This window comes from Plecotus auritus (genome assembly GCF_963455305.1).
Source record: "Plecotus auritus genome assembly, chromosome: 8".
In the NCBI taxonomy this organism is placed as follows: domain Eukaryota; kingdom Metazoa; phylum Chordata; class Mammalia; order Chiroptera; family Vespertilionidae; genus Plecotus; species Plecotus auritus.
The window spans coordinates 89,403,287-89,426,034 of NC_137782.1; positions in this window are offsets into that span (position 1 = coordinate 89,403,287).

A 22,748-nucleotide genomic window follows, 5' to 3' on the forward strand; every position below is an offset into this window, starting at 1 on the left:
ACCTCAAGATGCATTTCCCATCCTGGCATTGGGCTAGGGGACCTCAGGCTGCTTCCCCTGCCCCAGTGCCAGGCCGGGGGATCTCAGGCTGTGCCTGCCACCAGGTGGGGCTTGACAGGGGACTTCAGGCTGCGCCCCCCACCCCAGCACCAGGCCGGGGGACCTCAGACCGCACCCCCTGCCTGGCGGGGCTTGATGGGGGACCTCAGGCTGTGCCCCCCACCCAACGGGGCTTGACAGGGGACCTCAAGGCACTCCCCCTGGCCTGGTCTGGCCGGGGGACCTCAGGCCTCTCCCCCTGCCCCAGCGCCAGGCTGGGGAACCTCAGGCCACAACCCCTGCCCAGCAGGGTTGGATGGGGGACCTGAGGCTGCACCCCCCCACTTGGCAGGGCTTGATGGGGGACCTCAGGCCATGCCCCCCACCCAGCGGGGCTTGACAGGGGACCTCAAGGCACTCCCCCTGGCCTGGTCTGGGCTGGGGGACCTCAGGCCTCTCCCCCTGCCCCAGCGCCAGGCTGGGGGACCTCAGGCCTCTCCCCCTGCCCCAGCGCCAGGCTGGGGGACCTCAGGCCCCTCCCTCTGCCCCGGTGCCAGGCCAGGGGACCTGAGGCCATACACCCCGCCCAGTGGGGCTTGATAGGGGACCTCAAGGTGTGCTTCCCATCCTAGTGCTGGGCTAGGGGACCTCAGGCTGCTGCCCCTACCCCAGCACCAGGCCAGGGGACCTGAGGCTGCGCCCCCCTGCCTGGCAAGGCTTGACAGGGGACCTCAGGCTGTGCTCCCCATCCAGCGGGGCTTGACAGGGGACTTCAAGGTGCACCCTCAGTGCTGGGTTGGGGGAACTCAGGCCATGTCCTCTGCGCAGCGGGTCTTGACTGGGGACCTGAGGCTGAGCCCCCCTGCCAGTGGGGCTTGATGGGAAACCTGAGGCTGTGCCTCCCTCCTGGTGCCAGGCCGGGGGACCTGAGGCTGCCCCCCCCACCTGGCGGGGCTTGACAGGGGATCTCAGGCTGTGTCCCCCACCTGGCAGGGATTGACGGAGGACCTCAAGGCATGCTACCCTTCCCAGTCTGGGCTGGGGGACCTCAGGCCACGCCCCCCCCCCCCCCCCCCCGGTCCTGGCACTGGGCTTGGGAACCTGAGGCTACGCCCCCTGCCCAACAGGGCTTGACAAGGGTGGGACTGGCTGGGTCTGGATCTAGCCCAATGCGGGGCAGGAGAGGGTCCGGCCGGGTCTGGGTCTCATGCGATTTTGAGGTGCATGTGGGTGGGCAGGGACTTGACTCTGGGTCCTGTGGTGAGCCCCAGACTCTGATAGGAGAGAGGTTTTCTTATACATTTTACTAATTTTCTTTCATTTCTGACACTTCTATTATAGAAAAAGGCAAATAGCAATATTAAATTATTTCCTCTAATTAATCCCCTTTTAATGTGCACGAATTTCGTGCACCGGGTCACTAGTTTAATACATATTGCCCATACGTTAGCATTGAACTCTGCCAACAGTGCTGATACTTATGCGAAGCAGACCAGTGCTCCCTGTAAGCTCAGCCCAGTCTCTTGCTTTTAGGAGCACTAGGTGGCAGGCACTTCAGCCTGTGCGTGGGGACCATATTAAACAGTTGGAAACCACTAACAAAAATCAGAAAAAAATGCGGAGAATGCGGCACTAAATAGACAGAGAGGCGGACACTTGCTTCGCAGCAGAGAGCTGAAAGGGGCGCGGCCGCCTTGGTGGCCCTCAGCTGGGAATGTTGTGTTGCTCACGTTTCCTGCCACTCTGCACCTGTTCCCGAATGAGCAGGGAAGCATTGCAAGCATTGGTTTCAGTGTTAAAAGTAAATGTTAGCGAGCAGGTAAATCACAAATACTGAGCTCGTGAGTGCAGAACCCACTGTAACTATCCCTCAGAAATCTGAAGGCGTTATTCCATTGTCCTTGAGGTGCCGATGTTACTGATAATACAAGTCCAATGCCATTTATTGTTGTACTTTTAGATGAAAACTTGGTGTTTTTTTTTTCCATCAGCTTTTAGCTACTTTCCTTTAGTCCTTTAGTAGCCTAAAATGTTTAAAAAATGTTTATATTGATGAGAGAGAGAGAGAGGGAGAGAGGGAGGGAGGGAGGGAGGGAGGGGGAGAGGGAGAGGAGGAGAGGAGAGGAGAGGAGAGGAGAGAGAGAGAGAGAGAGAGAGAGAGACATCTCTCAGCTGCCTCCTGCATGCCCCCTACTGGGGATTGAGCCTTAAACCCGGGCATGTGCCCCTGACTGGGAATCGAACCTATGACTTTTTGGTGCACGGGATGATGCTCAATCAACTGAGCCACACCGGCCAGGCCACCTAAAATTTAATGGTAATATTTATTGTTTGGGTCTGTTTCCACCCATTGCACGGGATGCTCAGAGGATTCCTGTCATCTCATCACTGATGTCCTCTGATATGAGTCCTGGGACATTTGAATGATTTTTTTCTTCCCCTGTTTTCACTGTTCTTTTCCGAGAACTCCTGGTGTTTGGCATGGGAACTGGTCTTCTCCTTTCCCTACTTATCATTCCCTCCAACTCCATGTCTTGGTCTTTTTGCTCTACGTTCTGGGATATTTCTTCAAAAGTATCTCTCAAGCTTTCTACTTAGTTTCATATTCCTGCTGTCATATTTTTAATTTCCCAGAACTCTTTGCTCTTATCTGGTTTTTTAAGAATGGCACCTGCTTCTCATCTATGGGCATATTATTTCCTCTTGTCTGACCACGTCAGTGCTTTGGGGAGGGATCCCCGCCCCGCCCCCCGCCCCTCCACCCCGCACAGCTTTGGTTTCCTCCCTGTAGCCTGGTCCTCTTCCATTCGGTTGTCTGGCCTTTGTCTTCTCGGTTTCCTCAAAGGTCTTGTGCCCTTGGCTCTCCAATCTTGCTCTAGAAAGAGGCTCTAAAGAGCTGACTGGCAGCTCTGAGAGCATGGGGTGGAGGGGGTGACTTGAAAAACTTGGGCATCTGGACTGTGTCACTGCCCAGACCCCTAACTTCCTACACCCACATGTCAGTATACTTAGGTTTCCTTTTTATACGCTGGGCAAATTTTCTAGAATATTTTTGCCCACCCACCTGCCTAAAGAGTATCAGCCTTCTTGCTGGTGGTCTTGGGAGGTGTGTGTGTGTGTGTGGGGGGGGAGGAAGGTCAGGGTGGTCTCAGCAACCAGTATGTAACCCTTCCCCTGCCCCCTCCGATTCTGGTTTAGTCCCTGTGCCTGAAGCTCCCTGTCCAGGGACCTTCTCTTGAAACCTCTCAAATGACCACAGACGTAGTGCCTTAAACAGGAAGTGGCTTGTTACCTGCTGGTTCTGGAGGTCTCATGTCCTAAAACCCAGGTGGTGTCAGGGCTGCTTCCTTCTGGAGCCAGGCTGGCTTCCTAGTTCCCAGTTTCCCTCCAAGGCTCCCACATTCGGTTCTGGGCAATCGTGGACTTGTTACTATAAAAAAGGACTTTGCAGATGTGATAAGTGAAAGATCATGAAATGGGGAGCTTTCCCCCGATTGTCTGGATGGGTCCCATGTCATCACAAGGTCCTCATTAAAGGGAGGAAGGAGGATCAGAGTCAGAGGAGGTAAGAAGAGGTGGTGCGGGGGAGAGAAATGGAAGATGGAGGAAGGGGCCAGGAGCCAAGACATGCAGGCAGCCTGCAGTAGCTGGAGGTGGGTCCCCCCAGAGCCTCCAGGAGGAACTCAGCCCTGCCAACAGCTTCCTGGCATGCATCCCACTTCTCCCCTCAAGAACTAGAGGATAATGACTGACTACATTTATGGCAATTTGTTACAGCAGCAGTAGGAAACTAATACACCTCTTTGCACATTCACTTCAAGATTCCCGGTCTGTGACTGTGTCTGTTCTTTGACTTCTCCTTTGACCTGGCTGTGCCACCTCCACAAGCAGTTGAATTTAGCCCAATGAGTCTGTGTATGGACTTCAGACCTCCAGGGATGTAAGATATTAAATTTGTTTCCAGCCATTAAGTTTGGGACAATTTTGGTACAAGCAGCAAGAGGAAACTTCCTCTACTGGGGGACACAAAGAAAATCTTAGTCCCAGTGCCTGAGATGAAAAGGTTGGTGTGGAGATGTGCTTGAATAACTCACTAACTTAATAAATAACTCAACATGAAGCCCGCAGCCTGAATTAAAAAGTAAGCTTTCATTGTATCAGGATCATTTATATGGATTTTGAAATGTATTCAAGTCCCCAAACTCCTATTAATGTAACAGAAATTCAAGTGAAAGTGTGAGCAACATGGATCTTGTTGGGTCAGCAGTAATGTCTGACTGTGGGACATGAAAGGTTCCCGGCCTCCTGCAGTCACAGGAAACCAAGCCGGTGTTAATGAGGCCACGTCCAGGAGGTGTCAAAGGCAGGGGAAGCTATGCACCGAGAGTCACAGACTTTAATCTCTTCTCCTACATTCCAAATGCGACTTGATGGTTGAAACATCACAACGGACTTCCTTTTTGATTTTTACCAGAGATTTCACCATTCGCTTCATTTCTTTGTTGGCAGATATGTGACATATTTTTTTCCCCAAAAAACTTATTCAGCACTTCAAGGTGTCATTACTCTTTAGTCATGTGTCTAGCATATTTGGCTCAAGTTTTTTTTTAAAAAAAGGGGGTGGGGCGGGGGAATAGTTTTGGTCTGCGTACTTGGCTGAACAGGCTCAGAGTGAAGTGGAAAAAGAGAAAGGAACAGAATTGAACAAGAAGATTTCAAGCTCATTCCTGGCATGCATCCCACTTACTTATTTTTTAATGGCCTCCTACCTGGGAAATAGCTCAAGAGACACAGGAAGAATTTGGGTTAGGGCCCGCCTTTTGCTGTGGATACACCAAAAAATGATGTGTTACAGGTCTAGACCCTGATACTTATATGAATGTAACTTTATTTGGAAATAGGGTGTTTGCAGATGTAAATAAGATGCGATCATACGGGTGTAGGGTGCACCCTGAATCCAATATGTCTGGTGTCCTTGTAAGAGGAGGAGAGATACAGACACGCACGTAAGGAGAAGGCCCTGTAAAGGCAGAGGCAGAGATGGGCCACCAGCCAAGGAACACCAAGGATGGTCAGCAACACCAGTGGCTAAGCAAAGGCACGGGACAGATTCCCTCTCCTGGAGCTTCAGCGAGAACATGGCCCTGCTGACAGCTTGATCTTGGGCTTCTAGCTCCAGAACTACGGGAGAATACATTCTCTTGTTTTAAGTCATCCGGTTTGTGGTACTTTGTTACAGCAGCTTCGGGGAACTAATACAGCTTATCAACCATGACCCAGCTGGCATTTGGGGCTGGGTCATTCTTTGTTGTGGGGCTGTCCTGTGCACTGTAGGAGGTTTAGCAGCATCATTGGCCTCTACCCACCAGATGCCAATAGCACCTGTCCACTTGTGACAACCCAAGTGTCTCCAGGCATTGTCAAATCACCACTGCTTTATAGTTGAGGAATCTTCTGTCCCTTGAAATGATGGGGGTGTAGCTAGAATCACTAACTATAAAATTAACTTGTTCATTCTTTCGACCAATAACCACTTCTGGCTGCTGACGACTCTTTGTGAAGTGTCGCTTTCCTAAGCAACATCCTCCAGTCCTGTACTTCCCCTGGCATGTCTCCCCCTCCAGGCAACGGATGGGCTTGGCTTTTCTGTGTTTCTCTCCTTGGGCCCCACAGAAGTCCCCAGGAGGTCATGCTTGAATGCTTAGAACAAGGCCCATCTCCACGTGGCTGCACATTGCCTGCCTTGCACCGTCTCAGAGGGACAACTTGGTAAAAATGCAAATTTCTGGGACTAGAATATTGACTCCAAATAAGTGAGGGAGGGACCCCAAAATGTGCATTTTCACCAGCCCATCCTGGTGAATCCAATGCATGCTAAGTTTGTGACATATTGATGTAGAAAATGGAAAACAATGTTAATTTAAATGTGTGGTTACTGATCTCTCTCTCTCTCTCTCTCTCTCTCTCTCTCTCTCTCTCTCTCTCTCTCTCACACACACACACACACACACACACACATCGAACTTCTGGGATACAATTATACTTTAAAGTCCTTTCAAGATTTATTTAGAGAGGCTAAAGGTTGGGAGGGAGAAATACTGAGTGGAGCAGCAGTAAGACTCCATTTATTCCCTTGGAGATCCCTTTGGCTACACATAGGAGAGAACTAGATAATGATGGCAGAAAGAGAAAGAGAGAGAGAGAGGAAGAAAGAAAAAGTGAAAATCTCTCTCTCATATCTTTTCCCATAAGGACACTAATACAATTCATGAGGGCTCCACCCTCATAACCTAATTATCTCCCAAAGGCTCCACCTCCAAATAGCTTCACACTGGGATTAGGGTTTCAACATATTAATTTTTTTTGGCGGGGGGGGGGGGTGGAGAAGGAGACACAGACATTTAATCCATAAAAGCTGTCTAGAACTGCTCTGTTCAAAATGGTAGCTGCTGGACACATGTGCCATTGAGCCCTTGAAATGTGCTTAGTCCAAACGGAAATGTGCTATGTGAAATAGACACCAGATTTTGAAGACTCAGTACCAAAAAGAGGGGTAAAAAAAAGAACATGAAAGATCTCTGTAGTCATTCTTAATATTGATTAGATGTTGAAATGGTATATTGGACTATAATGGGTTAAACAAAATGTATAGTCAAAACTATTTCACCTTTTATTTTTGTGAAAATGCAGACATTAAAGTATTTCTTTTGGACAGACCTGGTTAGACCCTTGCACCGCAGTCACCAGTTAAGGTCTTTCTAGCTCCCCCTGGAGCAGAAGTGGCTTCAGGAGCGTGGGACGAAGGAAGAGCCCAAATGCTTGGCTGGGGAACAGGAGCCCTGTGGGTCCAGGTGCAGGGGAGGGAGAGGGATGCACAGGGCCACGGAGAGGCATCTGCTCCAACCATGTGATACTTGTCCCATGACTTTGTTACATTTTCACTCACATGGGCTCCTTTTGAAACAAAATTTCACCATAAGCGATAATATTGTGGTATCTCAGGCTTGGAATGCTAGTAATATTTGTTTCTAAGACACATTAAGATAAACACTACTGTTAAAATAGAACCATATTCCTCTCTTGTCCCACCAATGGTGCCTAATTTGGAACATTCTGGCAAAAACCACTGTTCGTTAATTTTCAGTGAAGGAATTTTGTTGAGAGAATTGTCAGTCATTCTCTGGTAAGTAGAATTATAACATTCCTCCTCTGATTTTATGGCCATTTGCCATTTGAATTCTTCCAATGTGTTACTTTGACACTTAATGCAATGTTTATGCAACAATCATAAAAATTAATTGTCTTCCTTCTTGAAACTATTTAAAACCCTCGTCCTTGGCCTGCCTTATTGACATGTGAACATTAAAGTATGACTCGGTGACAATAATAATTTTACAACAATGAATAAGAGTCAAATTAATTATGTTAAAACAGTAATTTGTCTGCTTCCTTTCTAATATGTATAATTATTAGTTTTGGGGAAGTGTGCAGAAAATATTAAGCATATTGTCAGAGTGGAGGTTCAACCTCTGAACTGATGTTTACTTTTTCTTCTGAAATGTATTGTTCAGGAGTTTCCTTTTTGTCAGGATCTGTTACTTGGTGCTCAATAAATTTTAGGGAAATTCCAGAAATGTCTTAGATTTCCAACCAGTGGTTAGGAGGTGTCAATGGCAATAGTACCAGAACTTTCTGTTCATGCAAACTTTTTTTTTTGCAGGGGGTTGTGGGTGGGAGGTAAGGGGAATAGATGTTTTTTGGGATCATGATTAGAATTGTATTATCTTCTAATTTTGTTTGTTTGCCAGGATATCTATGCAGCTAAAAATAAAAAGCACATATGATTTATTTCTTCTTTAAATATTAACTTAAATATATCTCCTCAGAAAATCCCAATTTAGACTTAATATTTTGGGTACTATTCTCTGACATCATCTCAGATGGTATAAAGAGACAAATTTAACCTCTATTTTTTGGTTATTATACTTAGTTTATCACTTTTGCACAAATAATTTTTCATATGTATATTGCCCTGTGTATTTTATATGTACACTGAGTGGCCAGATTATTATGATCTCTGAATGCATAATAATCTGGCCACTCAGTGTGTGTGTGTGTGTGTGTGTGTGTGTGTGTGTGTGTGTGTATATATATATATATATATATATATTAGAGGCCCGGTGCATGAATTTGTGCATGGGTGGGGTCTGGCGAGCCTGGCCAGGGGGAGGGGACATGGGCGGTTGGCCGGCCTGCCTGCTGGTCGAACTCCTGGTCAAGGGGACAATTTGCATATTAGCCTTTTATTATATAGGATATACACTGAGTGGCCAGATTATTATGCATTCAGAGATCATAATAATCTGGCCACTCAGTGTATACTGAAAGGGAGCCCTAAGTTTGTGGATGTACAGAGGGGTTCTGGCAGGTGGAGGTGTAGCTCCCCAACTCCTCTCTACTGTAATGTGGCAGTATTACCACAAATTATAGGGTGCACTGTGTAGCTTGGGAAGCACAGGCAATGAGAGCTGTCACATGTGGCTATTGGCCGGTTCTCAGGGCTTTCGCTAATCCTAGAGCTGGAGCCTGCCTCCCTCGGCAGGGCCAGCTCACCTCCAGCTTCCGGTGGGTTTTGGCAAACTCCTCTGTCTCCCAGGCTGGGACCTGCCCCTGAGTGCTGAGCTCTTTCTTCCTCTCTCTTCCTCTTCCACGTCTTTGGCCTCCGCTTCCGCCCACATCTCTCTTTCTAGAAGGCAGGGTTGGAAGGAGGGTGAGTCATGCAAGTAGAGGGGTGGATCTGTCCTTACATTTTTTTTTTAAATATATTTTATTGATATTTCACAGAGAGGAAGGGAGAGGGATAGAGAGCTAGAAACATCGATGAGAGAGAAACATCGATCAGCTGCCTCCTGCACGCCCCCTACTGGGGATGTGCCGGCAACCAAGGTACGTGCCCTTGACCGGAATCGAACCTGGGACCCTTCAGTCCGCAGGCCGACGCTCTATCCACTGAGCCAAACCGGTTTTGACTGTCCTTACATTTTTGACATTTGTTCCTCATAGATTTTATGGTTGCATTATTTTTGATTTTTGAAATTATTGCATTACAATATTATTTATTTGGATTACTGAGCTTTTTGGTGTCACCTTATAGTTCTTACTTGTCTCACCCTGACCTGGCCCTGCTTCCAGCTCTTTCATGGGAGTCTTGACAGTCCCTGACAGTTACTGAATCCGGGTAATGAGTATAAGGGGCATCCAACTGTCTGTGTTGATCTGTTTTGCCTGGGGTTTTTCAATTAAAAAATACAACCTTACAAATACGATACAAATACATATGCATGCAGACAAGAAAGATTTGTTGTATTGCTTTATATATGTTATATATAAATCTAAGTATTCATGATAGCATTTTTTTCTTACATTAAAATTTCTACATTTATAGCATTATAAAATTTTGGAAAATATTTTTCTAAGTATAATGAAAAAGATTAAAGTTACCCTTATATGCCACCTTTCAGAGGATCACGGATAATATTTTTATGTATTTGTATCCCATTTTTGCTGTGTCTGTCTGTGTGTGTTTGTGATCATATTTTATAATCTATGCAATTGACCCCTCCCATTTTTTGCTCACTATATTATGTCATTGAACATGCAGAAATAACTTCTTTTATGTTCAAGATGTTAGCTTTAGGAAGTCCTGTTTGTTTGTGAATGTGCGTACCACAGTGTCATACCATAGGTACCATGTTGTGTTATATATCTATGCAACAAGAGATCATGGCTATTTTCTGAGGTCAGTGATAGTCTCTGATCTTCAGTGGTTGCCTGTGTCCCGGCGAATGACTGTCTATCAGTGTGCTGCTGGAGAATGTAGGCTTGAGCATCTTGACTGCCTGGCCCGATCCCTGCTCTGCTCCTTACTAGCCATGGATCGTGGGCAAGGTGTCGGAGCCACTCATGTCTCTGTTCCATTCCCTGTCAAGGCAGAAAGTAACAGACATGTCACAGGGTTGTTATGAAGCATACATGAGCAGATGTCTGTTACGCCCTTGGAAGAAAGCCTAGCAGATCATAAGTAACCAATAAAAGCGACATGTCGTCAACAACAATGTAATCATTTAACCTTCTCTGACTAGATATTTAGGTTGTTTTCTGCTCTGCTTCTTAAGGTAGTGTTGTAAGCATCACCCTTTTCTTAGTTCAAGTCCTTGGAAGTGGAAATATTGGATTCAAAAATGCAAATGTTGCCCGGTTGGTGTGTCTCAGTGGTTGAGTATCAACCTATGAATCAGGAGGTCACATTTTGATTCCTGATCAGGGCACATGCCTGGGTTGCAGGCTCGATCCCCAGTGTGGGGCATGCAGGAGGCAGCTGAACGATGATTCTCTTTCATTATTGATGTTTCTCTCTCTCCCTCCCTCTGAAATTAATAAAAGCATATAAAAACAATGCAAATGTTCGTAAAGCTCATGCTAAAGCATATAAAAACAATGCAAATGTTCGTAAAGCTCATGCAGAAGTGCTCTCTAGAAAGGTTGAGCCAATTTCTGTTTCCAACATCAGCTGAAATATTTTAAATATCCCTTTTGTCAAGTTATATTAGCATTATTATTATTATTTTACATTTCTTCACCAGATATTTCCCTTTCTAAGTTCCTGATAGTCACACTTTTAGCATTATCCCCCGATACCTCATGTAGATGACATTTTTAATTCCTAGCTGAACCAGTGTTTACTATAGACAAAGTGAGTATTGTTTGAAGTAGTCTGCAGTCTTTTGTTTGAAAAGAGAAACAGACACAGTTAAAGAGTGTATGTGCTTTCTCTTACAGCCTGCTCAGCACAATAACCATTAACAGGTTGTATGGACCCTTTAAATAATCATTTGTAAATAAGTGATTTACAGTAAATAACACAGTGAGTTATTAAAATGCAAGCAGTGCTCAAATATATCTATGAATACTCATTCATTTATAAATTATTCTTACTGAATGCAGAATGCTTTTGGCATTCAACACTATGTCACGCATAAACATTTACACTGTATATGCAGAACGGCTCAATTTTTCAAAATGGTTGCAAAGCATTCTCTACCCTGATTACATGACTCTAACAAAATTTATTAGCCATTCCCTATTGATGAGCAATTGTCTCCAATCTGTTAATGTTATAATTTGGTGCATCCAACATCTTCATACCTATATTTGTGTTTATTTGTATGTGGGTAACTATCTTAATGTTCAGTTGTTGGGGTGATTCATTTAAAAATACGAATGCAGTCAGTAAACAAAGATAAAGTTAAGATTGGAGACAATACAGTTGTAATCTCTTTTCCCCCATCGGTTGTCGGAGGTATTCTAGCATAAATAATAAATGAGCTTAATTAAAAACAAAACGAACCAAACAAAAGAAGACTTCAGCCCAAATTTCAGTTTTAGAGTCTTATTTTAAAAGAGACAACGTAGAAATTCACAAACGTGTGGAAACACCCCTCCCCATTGTGTCCTGTTTTTCCTTCTTCTGCTGGGAACTTTAATTTTTAACTGTAACCTAAACCACCTTTAAAACAAATCACTTATTGCAAAGGTTTGCTCTGTCATAATTGCCTGGTTATTTGGGTGATGGATACATCATATCTAAAAACAAACTAGTTATGTTTTGAAATTTATTTCCACCTGCACTATCTAAACCGCCAAAGAGGCACACACTGCATGGATAAATATGATAAAAAAGAAGATGGATTTAGAAGCACGGTGCTCAGGTTTAGTATTTAGTCATTTTTATTACATGGTTGGGTCCACACTGTAAAAGAAGCCCAGCCGAGGAGCTGTTAATGGGTGTGGGATTTTTGCCTGTTCCCTTGTCCTGGGAAGGAGGTAATTCTAGCCCAGATGCTCTCGAATGCTTTACAAGTAATGGAAACCAAGTGGGAAAAGCATGTTTTATATTTAAAGGCTGACATCCTCAGAGAAAAAAAAAATTAAAGATTCAGAATCCTCGGCTGTGATTCAGGACCTAAACACTTCCTGCTGGTTTCAGAATTTCCAGGAGGCCCATCACCGCCGGCGGGAGGCGCCCAGGGCTGCTGCACACTTAGGCCAGTTTATCAAACTAACGAGCGCCAGAGTGGTGCTATTTCCAGGCTCAACTCCACGAGGGAGGGACAGAGAGAAAACAAAACCAAAATTCAGACAGAAGAGTAATCCTAAGGGCCAGCCTGACAGCAATTTATGAACTCAGACACACCAGTTCTTACCCAGAGTGATATCCTTTGTGGAGATTTCACTCTACAAATCTTACGTGGGCTCCTCAGGCCGAAGCCTTGTAGATAAAGCACTATGGTTTTGCACTGGGTGATGTTTATTGATCCAGACCGAACAACAGTCCCACTGTAGGGCTTTTTCCAAGAACATAATATTTGCAAATAATTGTGGGATGGGAAGACTGTGTTTTTCTCTTATTGGGCGCTTAGTGCTTCTTTTAAATTAACAGAAGGAGAAGGAAGTTTTAGAATTTATTTAGAGGACGTTTTTCTTTCCTTTGGGATTTGACTGAAGGTAAGGTTGGGAGAAGAGAGTGAGTTTCTGTGTAATTTGTGTCATCTGAACAGCCATGGTATTGGAACATGAAATACGGCATCAATAGACAATGAGGAAAGAAAATAGAGCTTGTATACAAATGTGTATTCCTTAAAGGCTTTTGTTACCTGTTATTTTCGAGCTGTGCAAAAATAAGGCACATGTCGGATACACTCATACTGAGAGTAACATGCCATATAATTTAAAATGCTAAGTCCATCTTGCAGGTTTGCCTTATGCCATGCCAAATCATTTTGAAATTCAACTTGTGTTTAAATGGATTATTCAAATATTGTCAACCAAACATTAAAAACAATTTATCAGAGGTGACTTATTATAGCTTCGTTTCAATGTTTACAGCATAACCACATACGGATTTTTGAGTTATAAAGTTGTTTTAGCTTTACGCATTTGGGTTCTTATTCTTCTTTTTCATTTTTTTCTTTTTTCTCTTCCTTATGCTCTGTGGGGCATATTTCACATATATTTCAGATGAAGCATGACAAAATTTTAATTTGTCCTACACGTATTTCTTATTTTATGGTAGAAAAACTAAACAGCATGTACAAATAATCTGCTAATATTTCTTAACTGTTGTATTTGTGCCCAAGAGAAGAAATTTTTCCTGGAATAGCATTAAAAAAAGAAAAGAAAGAAAAGAAAAAGAAAGTATTATGTATATAACTCCTGTACTCTGAGTTACATTTTAAAAAATTTTAACACATTATTATTTACATTAATGTTTGAAGTATTTTCTCTTGAGGAACTGTGCTTTTTGCAAAATGACCTACGTTTCAAGAGTAACATTTTTGTAAATGATAATGGTAAAATTTATGTTCTTGGACCTTCAGGCCATGATTTATTCTATTCTGAATCTAAACAAAAACATCCTTTCCCAACCGAATGGCCATCTATCCTGGCCACGTGATCGACTGCTTTTGCCTTAGAAAGGCATGATCGCCTGGTTCTGTTTTTGTTATCAGTAATTTCATACATGAGTCATGAAGCCCATGGACTTACTCATGCTCAATGTATACATATTTACTGACATTTTGACTGTCTATGGTTGGTACTGTTGGGAGAAGACCTTGGATTTAGTATAAATTAAAACGTAAAGCCTAGGCTTGCAATTACGTATGCACAGGGTGGGGCAAAAGCAGGCTTGCAGTTGTTTGTATGGAAAATAATACAACAATCTTACCTAATAATAGACAAACATGCAAATTGACCATACCTCCACTACGCCACCAGCCAATCAGGAGTGATATGCAAATTAACCCAACAAAGATGGCGATTAATTTGCATACACAGGCGCCCAGTGACGGGGGCTGGACGCTTGCCATGGAGATGACGCAGGCGTTCTGCCCCACCCCCGGTCTCTCAGGGCCTCTGGGCAGTGTGGGAAGGCAGGGCTGGAGCGGAAAGAGGCAGCTCCAGGGCCTGAGCCGAAAGGGGCTGGGCTGGAGTGGAAAGATGGTGCCGGCAGCCAGGGAAAGGAAAGCCCATTCTAGCACGAATCTTCGTGCATCGGGCTTCTAGTTATGAATAACAACACAAGAATAAACTCTGTGTTTTGCACACTCACATCTGTAAACCTACTTTGCCCACCCTTTTCTTTTTTCCTATAATGCTGGAAAAATTAAGAGTAAGAAAAATCACTCTGGGGAAGTGAATGCTGCTCCCCTCTCCGCACCCCATCACTTGAAATGTGTAGAGCAGGGCTTCCTGCAAAGAACAAGAAGAAGGTGATATTACCACTAGTTTGCATTTTACATTGTAGTTAACAGTTACTTTCCCCTCCACGCCCAGCATGTCCCCCGTCTTCTAACAGGAGCTTGAGTTATTTTTCAGAAATTATCTTTCCCTCCATGAGCATAGTCAGTCAAAATGTTCTGACTTCCCCTATAAAGGCCAGTGAGGTCCCCTGCAGAAACTTCTTATTCCATTGCAGCCCAGGGTGGACCAGTGACCCCAGGTCAGTGAATCAGCCTGTCTCACCCCGGACTTCGAATTGGGAGTGAACTGATTGGAGATGGAAAGAGGGCCAAGGGCAATGGTCCCTGAAGGACATCCTACACTAAGTCCCACCTTGTTCCTGATCCTGGTTCATGCCTGATTTTGCAGACTTCCCATAAATTCTGGAGGCTCCCCAATACCCTCCAGGGAAGTTTTTTCTTGCTTTTACTGGCCAGTACCATTTTCTGCTGCTTGCAGCCAAAGAACTCTGATCGAGTTTATGTTTTTTTCTTAAAAATTTTTTTAAAATCCTACCCTGAGGATATGCTTTTATTTTTATTGATTTTAGAGAGAGAGGAAGAGGGAGAGAGAGAGACACCAGTGTGAGAGATCTCAGTCTCCTCTCATATGTGCCCTGACCAGGAATTGCACCTGCAACATTTTGGTGTACAGAACGATGCTCCAACCAACTGGCTGGGGCAAATATATGTTTCTTAGTAACCATACTAGGGGCCCAGTGCACGAATTCATGCACCTTGAAAGGAACTGTGGGCTGTGAGGTTGTGGTGGGCACAGGGGCGGGTCTCGGCCCATCCTCTGCACCCAGCCTGGCCCCTCCCCTTCCCACCATGGCCCCTGGTCCCCTGTCTGCTGGCAGCCCCACTCCTGCCACCACCGTTCCCATGCACTGACAGCGCTGGCCCTGCTCACACCCACTGACAGCATGGAGTGATTGGGGCCAATGCCAGCAGTGGGTGCAAGCGGGGCTGGCACCGTTAGTGGATGTGAGCTGCAGCTGATGCCCCGATCTCCCCTCAGGAGCAGAGGGAGGCAGAAAAGCCCTCAGGGACGATTGAGGCCAGCAGCTGCTGCTCGCACTTGCTGACAGAGCTGAGCGATTGGGACTTGCGCCGGGTGCTGGCAGCAGGTGCGAGTGCCGGGCGGGACCACGGTGCATGGGAGCAAAGAATTTTCAGTAACCACTAGAGGCTTGCCCTGATGACAGTGACCAGTGCCCTGCCTTGGCCTGGCACCCCCACTCACCTGCTCCACCATCCCGCTGTGGCCGATGCCCACCATGATCAGCATTCTGCTGCCTGCTGCTGACACCCACCATGTTCCTTGTGCACACCCTGGTAGTCAGTGCACATCATAGTGACCAGTTGTTCGGTTGTTCAGTTGTTCTGCCATTTGGTCTATTTGCATATTAGGGTTTTATATATATAGATTGGAGTGGTTAGCAGGTATCACCATCCGCATTCTACAGATTGGGAACTGTGGGTTCAGAGAGGCCAAAGGACTTACTCAAAATCTCACAGTGACTAAGTGACAGACCATGATTTGTTCCCACCGTTTTGATCTCTGTTTCAGAGGTATGTCTTCAAAGGTTATTTTCATTTCTCTTGGTGGCAGAGCATAGCTTAAATACCAAACAGTCCTGTGTTTGCATCTTGGGCAATGGCTGAAACTCTCTGAGCTTTATTCCCTCACCTATGAATGGGGATGTTAATAATATTTACTCCAAAGGACTGGTGTAAAGACCATGTAAGAGAATAATCTCAAAAGCACTTAGCCCACTGCTTGGCATGCAACAAGTGCTCAATAAACATAATTCTGAAACGAGGAGTCACAACATGAAGTCCAGGATCTCTGGATGTTGTATGGGGAAGAAAACTATAGTGTCTCAGCAGCAGAAAGTTGGTGAGATGGAGGAGACCCCTCAGAACAACAGGCCTGGTTGGACCGAACCAGGATCATGAACCGGTTGTTGGGCTGTTCCCAGAGCAGCTGCCTGCTTCCCGAGCCCTTCAGAAGCCACCGGTGTACACATCTGCTCGCTCTTACTATGAGGGCCAAGGACAAATCAGCACAGATGTTCCCCACAAAGATTTTGTGATGGTCAACCAAGACTGCTGGGTCACGCTGGTAAGCAAGGAGATTTACTGCACTTTAAAGAACCTAAAAGGCAATGGGATGAGGTAGACAGAGCGGAGGTCTCAGAGTTTGAATCCTGACTCCACCCCTTACTGGCCAAGTTTGCTAGCTTTTCCCTACTGTGGGCTCCTGGCCTCGCTGTCCAATAGAAGCTTCAGTGATCCACATCTGTACTGTCCAATATGGTAGCCGCTAGCCACGTGGGCTGTTGAGTTATGTACCTAAGGAACGGAATTGGTAATTTTACTAAATGTTAATTAGTTATAATCTAAATTAAAATAGTCACAAGTAGCTCACAGCTACTGATTTGGAAATCTAAGCTCTAGAGGAAGAATAGGCCTGTGGTAGAAAACAAAGAAGCTCTACTCCCTTTGAGTGATGGAGTGTAAGTTAGTGAACCAGGAACATGTGGGTGTGGCCTCTGTTGCTGAGATTCTTGGGGAAGTGCATGCATTCAGACCATAGACCATGAGGCTGGGACAAAAACTTGTGTAGAGAGGGTGGGGAGCAGCCTCAGGAATAAGAAAAGAAGGGCCATAGATAATCATTAGGGTCTGCTATGGACTTAATGCTTGTGTCACCTCCAATTCATATTTTGAAGCCCTAATCCCCCATGAGATGGTATTTGGAAATGCATTTTTGACATGAATATGTATAATATCAGAGGTGTGCTTGCTAACTTTCCCCTCATCCACAATGAAATGAATGTGTAACTGGCAGAGTGTAGAGTCGTCCTTTATGCCACCCGAGTCCAGACGCTTCACTATTAAGTGGTTTATGTACCTATTTGTCACCCCTGGGTGGTTAAGGTCTCTAAACTCACAACCGTGTAGCGCCCTCTATAGGAAGGCTGGTAGATACAGGGTGACCAGAGTCCCCGTTTGCCCAGGACTTGTCACTGCAGGGTCCACTGCCTGGAACTCCTCAGTCCTGGGCAAACCAGGAGAGCTGGTCACCCTCCAGTTGGCACACTCATAACTTACATCCACTCTCCTTTTAGAGCTGGCCCAGTTAGTCCACAGATGTTGGGCCAAGGTGGCCATGGCAAGAAGACACCAAATAAAAGCCATTCTAGACGTGGAAGTAGAACATTGGATATATAAACAGACTACTGCTCAATCACTACTTAATTGTCTTAACTTGGGTCTCCCCAGTAGCAGCCTGAGATACAGATTCGAATGCAGTAGATAATTTGGGAGGGGACCTCAGGAAACATGGGAAGGAGTGGGACAGTGAGACTATGCTTGAGAGCAGCCAATAAAGGATGTCCTATCGAGGAAGTCACCACTGGAATTGGAACCTCACCGCCGTGGCAGCTGGGAGCCAGTGTGCACTGATGCCTCCATGCAGCCTTGGGCGAGGCACTTTCCCTCTGGAGTTTTATTTTCTCCAATCTTCGAGAAGCTGGATTTCCTAACCTGCCGGCAGGGACCCCTGGCAGTATGGAAGATGGCTTCAGTGTTTCCTAGACGAAAGAACACTGACTCACAGTGAGAAAGGGATTCCTGATTCTTGTTTGTCCAGAAACAAGATGCGAACGTCTCCACTGGGGGTGGGGTGGGGTGGAGTAGAGGATTGGGGGTGTGGGGGTAAGTGAGAGGAAGAGGGGGGTGGGGCTACTTTCTCCTGGACACCTCTCTCTTCTTGCAGCCTTTCCCCTTTTTTAAAAATATATTTTATTTTATTTATTTTTAAAAATATATTTTATTGATTTTTTACAGAGAGGATTAGAGCATTAGAAACATCGATGAGAGAGAAACATCGATCAGCTGCCTCCTGCACACCCCCTACTGGGGATGTGCCCACAACCAAGGTACATGCCCTTGACAGGAATCAAACCTTCAGTCCGCAGGCCGACACTCTATCCACTGAGCCAAACCGGTTAGGGCAGTGGTCGGCAAACTGCGGCTCGTGAGCCACATGCGGCTCACGAGCTGTGGTTTGCTGCTCTGTTGACTAATGAGTTTGCCAACCACTGGGATAGGGGCTTAATCACAAGGAACAACAACAGCCTGTAATTATTGGAATCGAGAGTCTAGGTCAGTGGTTGGCAAACTCATTAGTCAACAGAGCGGCAAACCGCGGCTCACGAGCCGCATGTGTGCCGACCACTGGGTTAGGGCATCCCCCCCTTTTTTTTTTAATAAAAGAGAGTAGGCCTCAATCTCAATGCAAACCACAGTTTCTAGAATGTAATACTACAATCTTCTTTATTTTTATGGTTAGTTTCTACTTACAGCATGCAACCTCGGTCTTTATTTAAAAAGTCATGCTAATTAATGGCAAACATTAAGTAGATTAGCTGTGCAGATGGGATATTAATATGGTAAAAATCATGAAGGCGAGATAGTGACAAAAACAAACCCTAAATGTCCTCCTACTTCAGAAGTTTATAGTTTCTGTGCTGCTTATTGAGCCTTGTTTTGGTGAAACTCCTTCTGTTGACCTTCTCAATCAGAAAACCTTCTCACGATGCTGGGGTTTTAGAAGCCTTTTCCCTTCACTTGTGTGGTGTGTTAGACAGGGAGAGACTGTGATGACTGATTGGATAAAGAACGCCAGTTCTGGGAATTTTTCTGAAACATCCCTTATCATTGTCTACGTCAGGCCACAAGACGGCGTCAGCAGATTTGCACTGAAGCTCAAAGAAGAGAAGTGTTTGAGAGGGACAGTGGTGTCCCACCTTATATTCATTTGGAATCATGCCTATATTCAGTTTTCTAAACAAAGGAGGGCACTTGAAGAAGAAAAAGTGATTGTGGTTTCAAGCTTTGCTGGGCTTAGAGAAGAAAAAGGTACTTTAAAGACAAAGCAATTGCACTTAATTTAGTAGATGAAAGAAACATTAAAAATGCAATGGCTTTTTATTTTTTTACAAAAAAGAATGCTATGATCTGAAGCAATCTATTCTAAGCAGAGTCTGTTTTATGAACAGCAAATCTGCACGCAACATTTTCTGCAAATAGGTCAAATTCTGAGTATTTTGTATAAACACTACACCCCACTAGAGGGCGGTCTTTAGTTGTATATTTAACATTTTCTTCCTGTTTGTAAAAATAATAATGAAAAAAAATGACTATAGGGCTATGAATTCTGATACAATGCTGGTTGAGCATGTTATGAAATTTTCTCCCAGACATTGTTTTATTTTCAGCTTATATGTGTGAAATTCGACTTTAAGAAGTATAACATGATCCCGAATCCTTCAATATGTATAAAATCCCTACGGTATTGTGGCACGCCAGAAACCAAAGACGTAAGTTTAAATTATTGAAATCCCATAGGTCTTTTCACTATTGTTTCTCTCTATATGTTACTTCACAAAGAAAATGTATTGTAAGTATTAATCCCGTCTCCTAAGATCTTTTGCAAAAAGACAAAGAGAACTGGTGTGGTCTAGGTGGGGGGTTCTGCAGGTATTTCCAGAGTGATGTTTGCTTAAAACCATTTCCAGAATGTCTGTTTAATTTGTTTTTCAGGATTTTGGTCATTTAGCTTGTATTGTCTTAGATCCCCAATAACATGGCTTGCTTCTCTTTCCTCTGGTTCCAGTTTTTCTAGGTTCTTTACCTTTCTCTTTGGATTTGGGCTCCTCAAACTACCCTGCCTGAGGGGCTGGTGTTCTTGGAACCACTTTTAAAAGTAAATTATAACTTTCCCCCCACTTTTCAAAAAAGAAATTAATCAATAGGAGTTTCTCGGTTTAAGTTATTTCATTGTATGACATTTTTCTTAAATGGTTACAGTGTAGGGCTATAGTTTGATATGACAGGGATGTGATGCAGACATGCAAACTTTAGTTATTTAAAGTATAATAAACTGATTTTCATGGTGTTTTAGAAAAGTCTTCATCCAAACATGTTTGAGAATTCTGACAATGTCCTGGAATTACAATTCTTTTTAATTTTTATAATTAAACATATAACATAGAAACATATGCCTCCCTACAAATGCAAACAATACACGTAGTATAATTTTTAACACACAGGTAAACACGATGGGCCTTCATTATCCCTTCCTGAAAATCCTCTTCCTTCCCCAGAAGTAGTCGCTGTTCACGTGCAAATGTGCAGATTTCAGACATTTTTATGGATATTCATAGTTTAAAAGGAACGGTTAGTTTGTATTAGTTTTACCTTATGGACTCATAGCCCATGGATTGACATATTGCCTTTTCTAGTTAACAATGTGTCTTGGCAAGCTTTCCATTTTACTACTGCTGACCTTCTCAACCAGATGTTATATCTACCTCATTCTTATACCACAGGAGAATATTTCAACGTCTATGTACATGCTCTTTCATTACTTTTTCCAGAGATGGAGGTTGAATCAATTTTTAAAACATTTCCAACAGCCCTGCAGAATACCTTCGCTTACACACCCTTGGTGCCCACGCTGGTGGGTCTGCAGCATGGACCTCTTGGGGGTCTCTAGGTCACAGAGCAAGTTTTACCTTAAAAAAAAAATAGTCAATGTGGATCTGTTTCGATTGATTTTTAGAGAGAGAGGAAGAGGGAGAGAATTATCGATCTTGACTCCTGTACGTGCCCTACTGGGAGTCGAATCTGCAGCCTTTGGTGTACGGGATGAAGTTCCAATCACCTGAGCCACCTGGCCAGGGTACGTTTTACATTTTTAGTTGTCAATACTTCCACCCTCAGGAACATATTCTCCCACTCGGGAGTCGCCTGATGGATCTGACCGGGGAGATGGTCAGGGAAGTACCTGAGGGGACCACCGGGCTTTGGGGGGACAGGGGGAAGCCTCTGAACCTCCACGAGTGGATTCTCTGAAAACCCGAGGCCTCTGGTTGCTCAAGAATGTGGCTTGATCCCAGCTGCTTCAATTCCTTAGAGAAGAGGGCTTGGGGACCATTGTTCCGATAAGGCAAACCTTCCTGTGTTAAAGAAAAAAAGAGAGTTCTGTCCGTGAGCATTTGTTGGGTGCCTGATTTGTGTAAGCTACGGTGTCGGTCATGGTTTGGAATTAAAAAAATCAGTTAAATGGAGCCTGTGCTCACAGCGAGTGCCGCAGTAGCGGAGTAGGGTGAGGTCACAACTCAATCTAATTCCGGGCCTGACAAACCACAGATAGTGGACAGGAGAAAGGACAGAGGAAGAAGGAGAGGGGGAGGGAGAGGGGGAGGGAGAGGGAAAAAGGGGGGGGGAGAGAGAGAGAGAGAGAGAGAGAGAGAGAGAAATAGAGAGAGAGTGAGAGAGAGAGAGAGAGAGGCCACCCAGCTGTGGAGTATTAGGGAAGGTTCCTGAAGGAGGTGGCATACCTGATGGGCCCTGAAAGACGGGTGAACCTTCCACAGGTGATGATGAAGGGTAGTTAAGGTAGATGAAACAGGATTAACTACTATTTAAAAACAAAATGTATGCATGTAGTAGGAAATTTAGAAAACATACACGCTTTACAAAAATCCCATTAATTTGACCTCCTAAGGACAATCACAGCTAAAAGTTGATGTATTTCCTTTGGGTAATTTTTCTAATCCTGTTCTGTCAGAGGGTTCCCCTGGTCCCAGCTGAGGGGTCCATAGTGCGAGGGGCTCAGGACAGAGGGGGTGCAGCAGCCTTCCCCACCTGGGGAGGGCCTGCCGACCTGTTAAAGGAGCTCCCAGGGCTGCCACCGGAATCTGCATCCTCCCTTCTCAAGCTCGGCCTCTGGGATACACCCCTGGCTGATCGCCGATTCTGAGAGGCACCTTTCAGTGTCCCAAAGAGAAAGTCAAACCAGTTGAAGGTGCTCATCCAAACATCATTACTTGTCAAGATGTTAATCAACACCACTGGGCGGTTTTCTCCACAGACCCCATCATTCCAGTGCAGGAATGGTGGCAAGGGGTGGTTGGAAGAAACCCAGGTTAAGGGAGAAGTTTCTACGCGTTCGCTAAGCAAACATTTTTTAAAAACATATTGTAAGCACCAGGAAGACAAAGACCATACCTGCTTTAGGCTGCAGGTCTCCCAACCTGGGGAAAGACATCCTTCCTACAAGAATGGCCACGTGTCTCCTTCTAAACGCAGCAAGAAAGAAGCAGAGACAATTGCATTATTTCTTCTCAGAGACAGTTGGGAACTTCAGATGGTGCAGCACAGTAGCCCTCTGTTATTCTCAGGGGATAGTTTCCAGCCCCCTTGTGGACGCCTGAAACCAGGTACCCAGAGATTACCAGCAACTGATAATAAAATAGAACAATTATAACAATGTACTGTAATGTACTCACT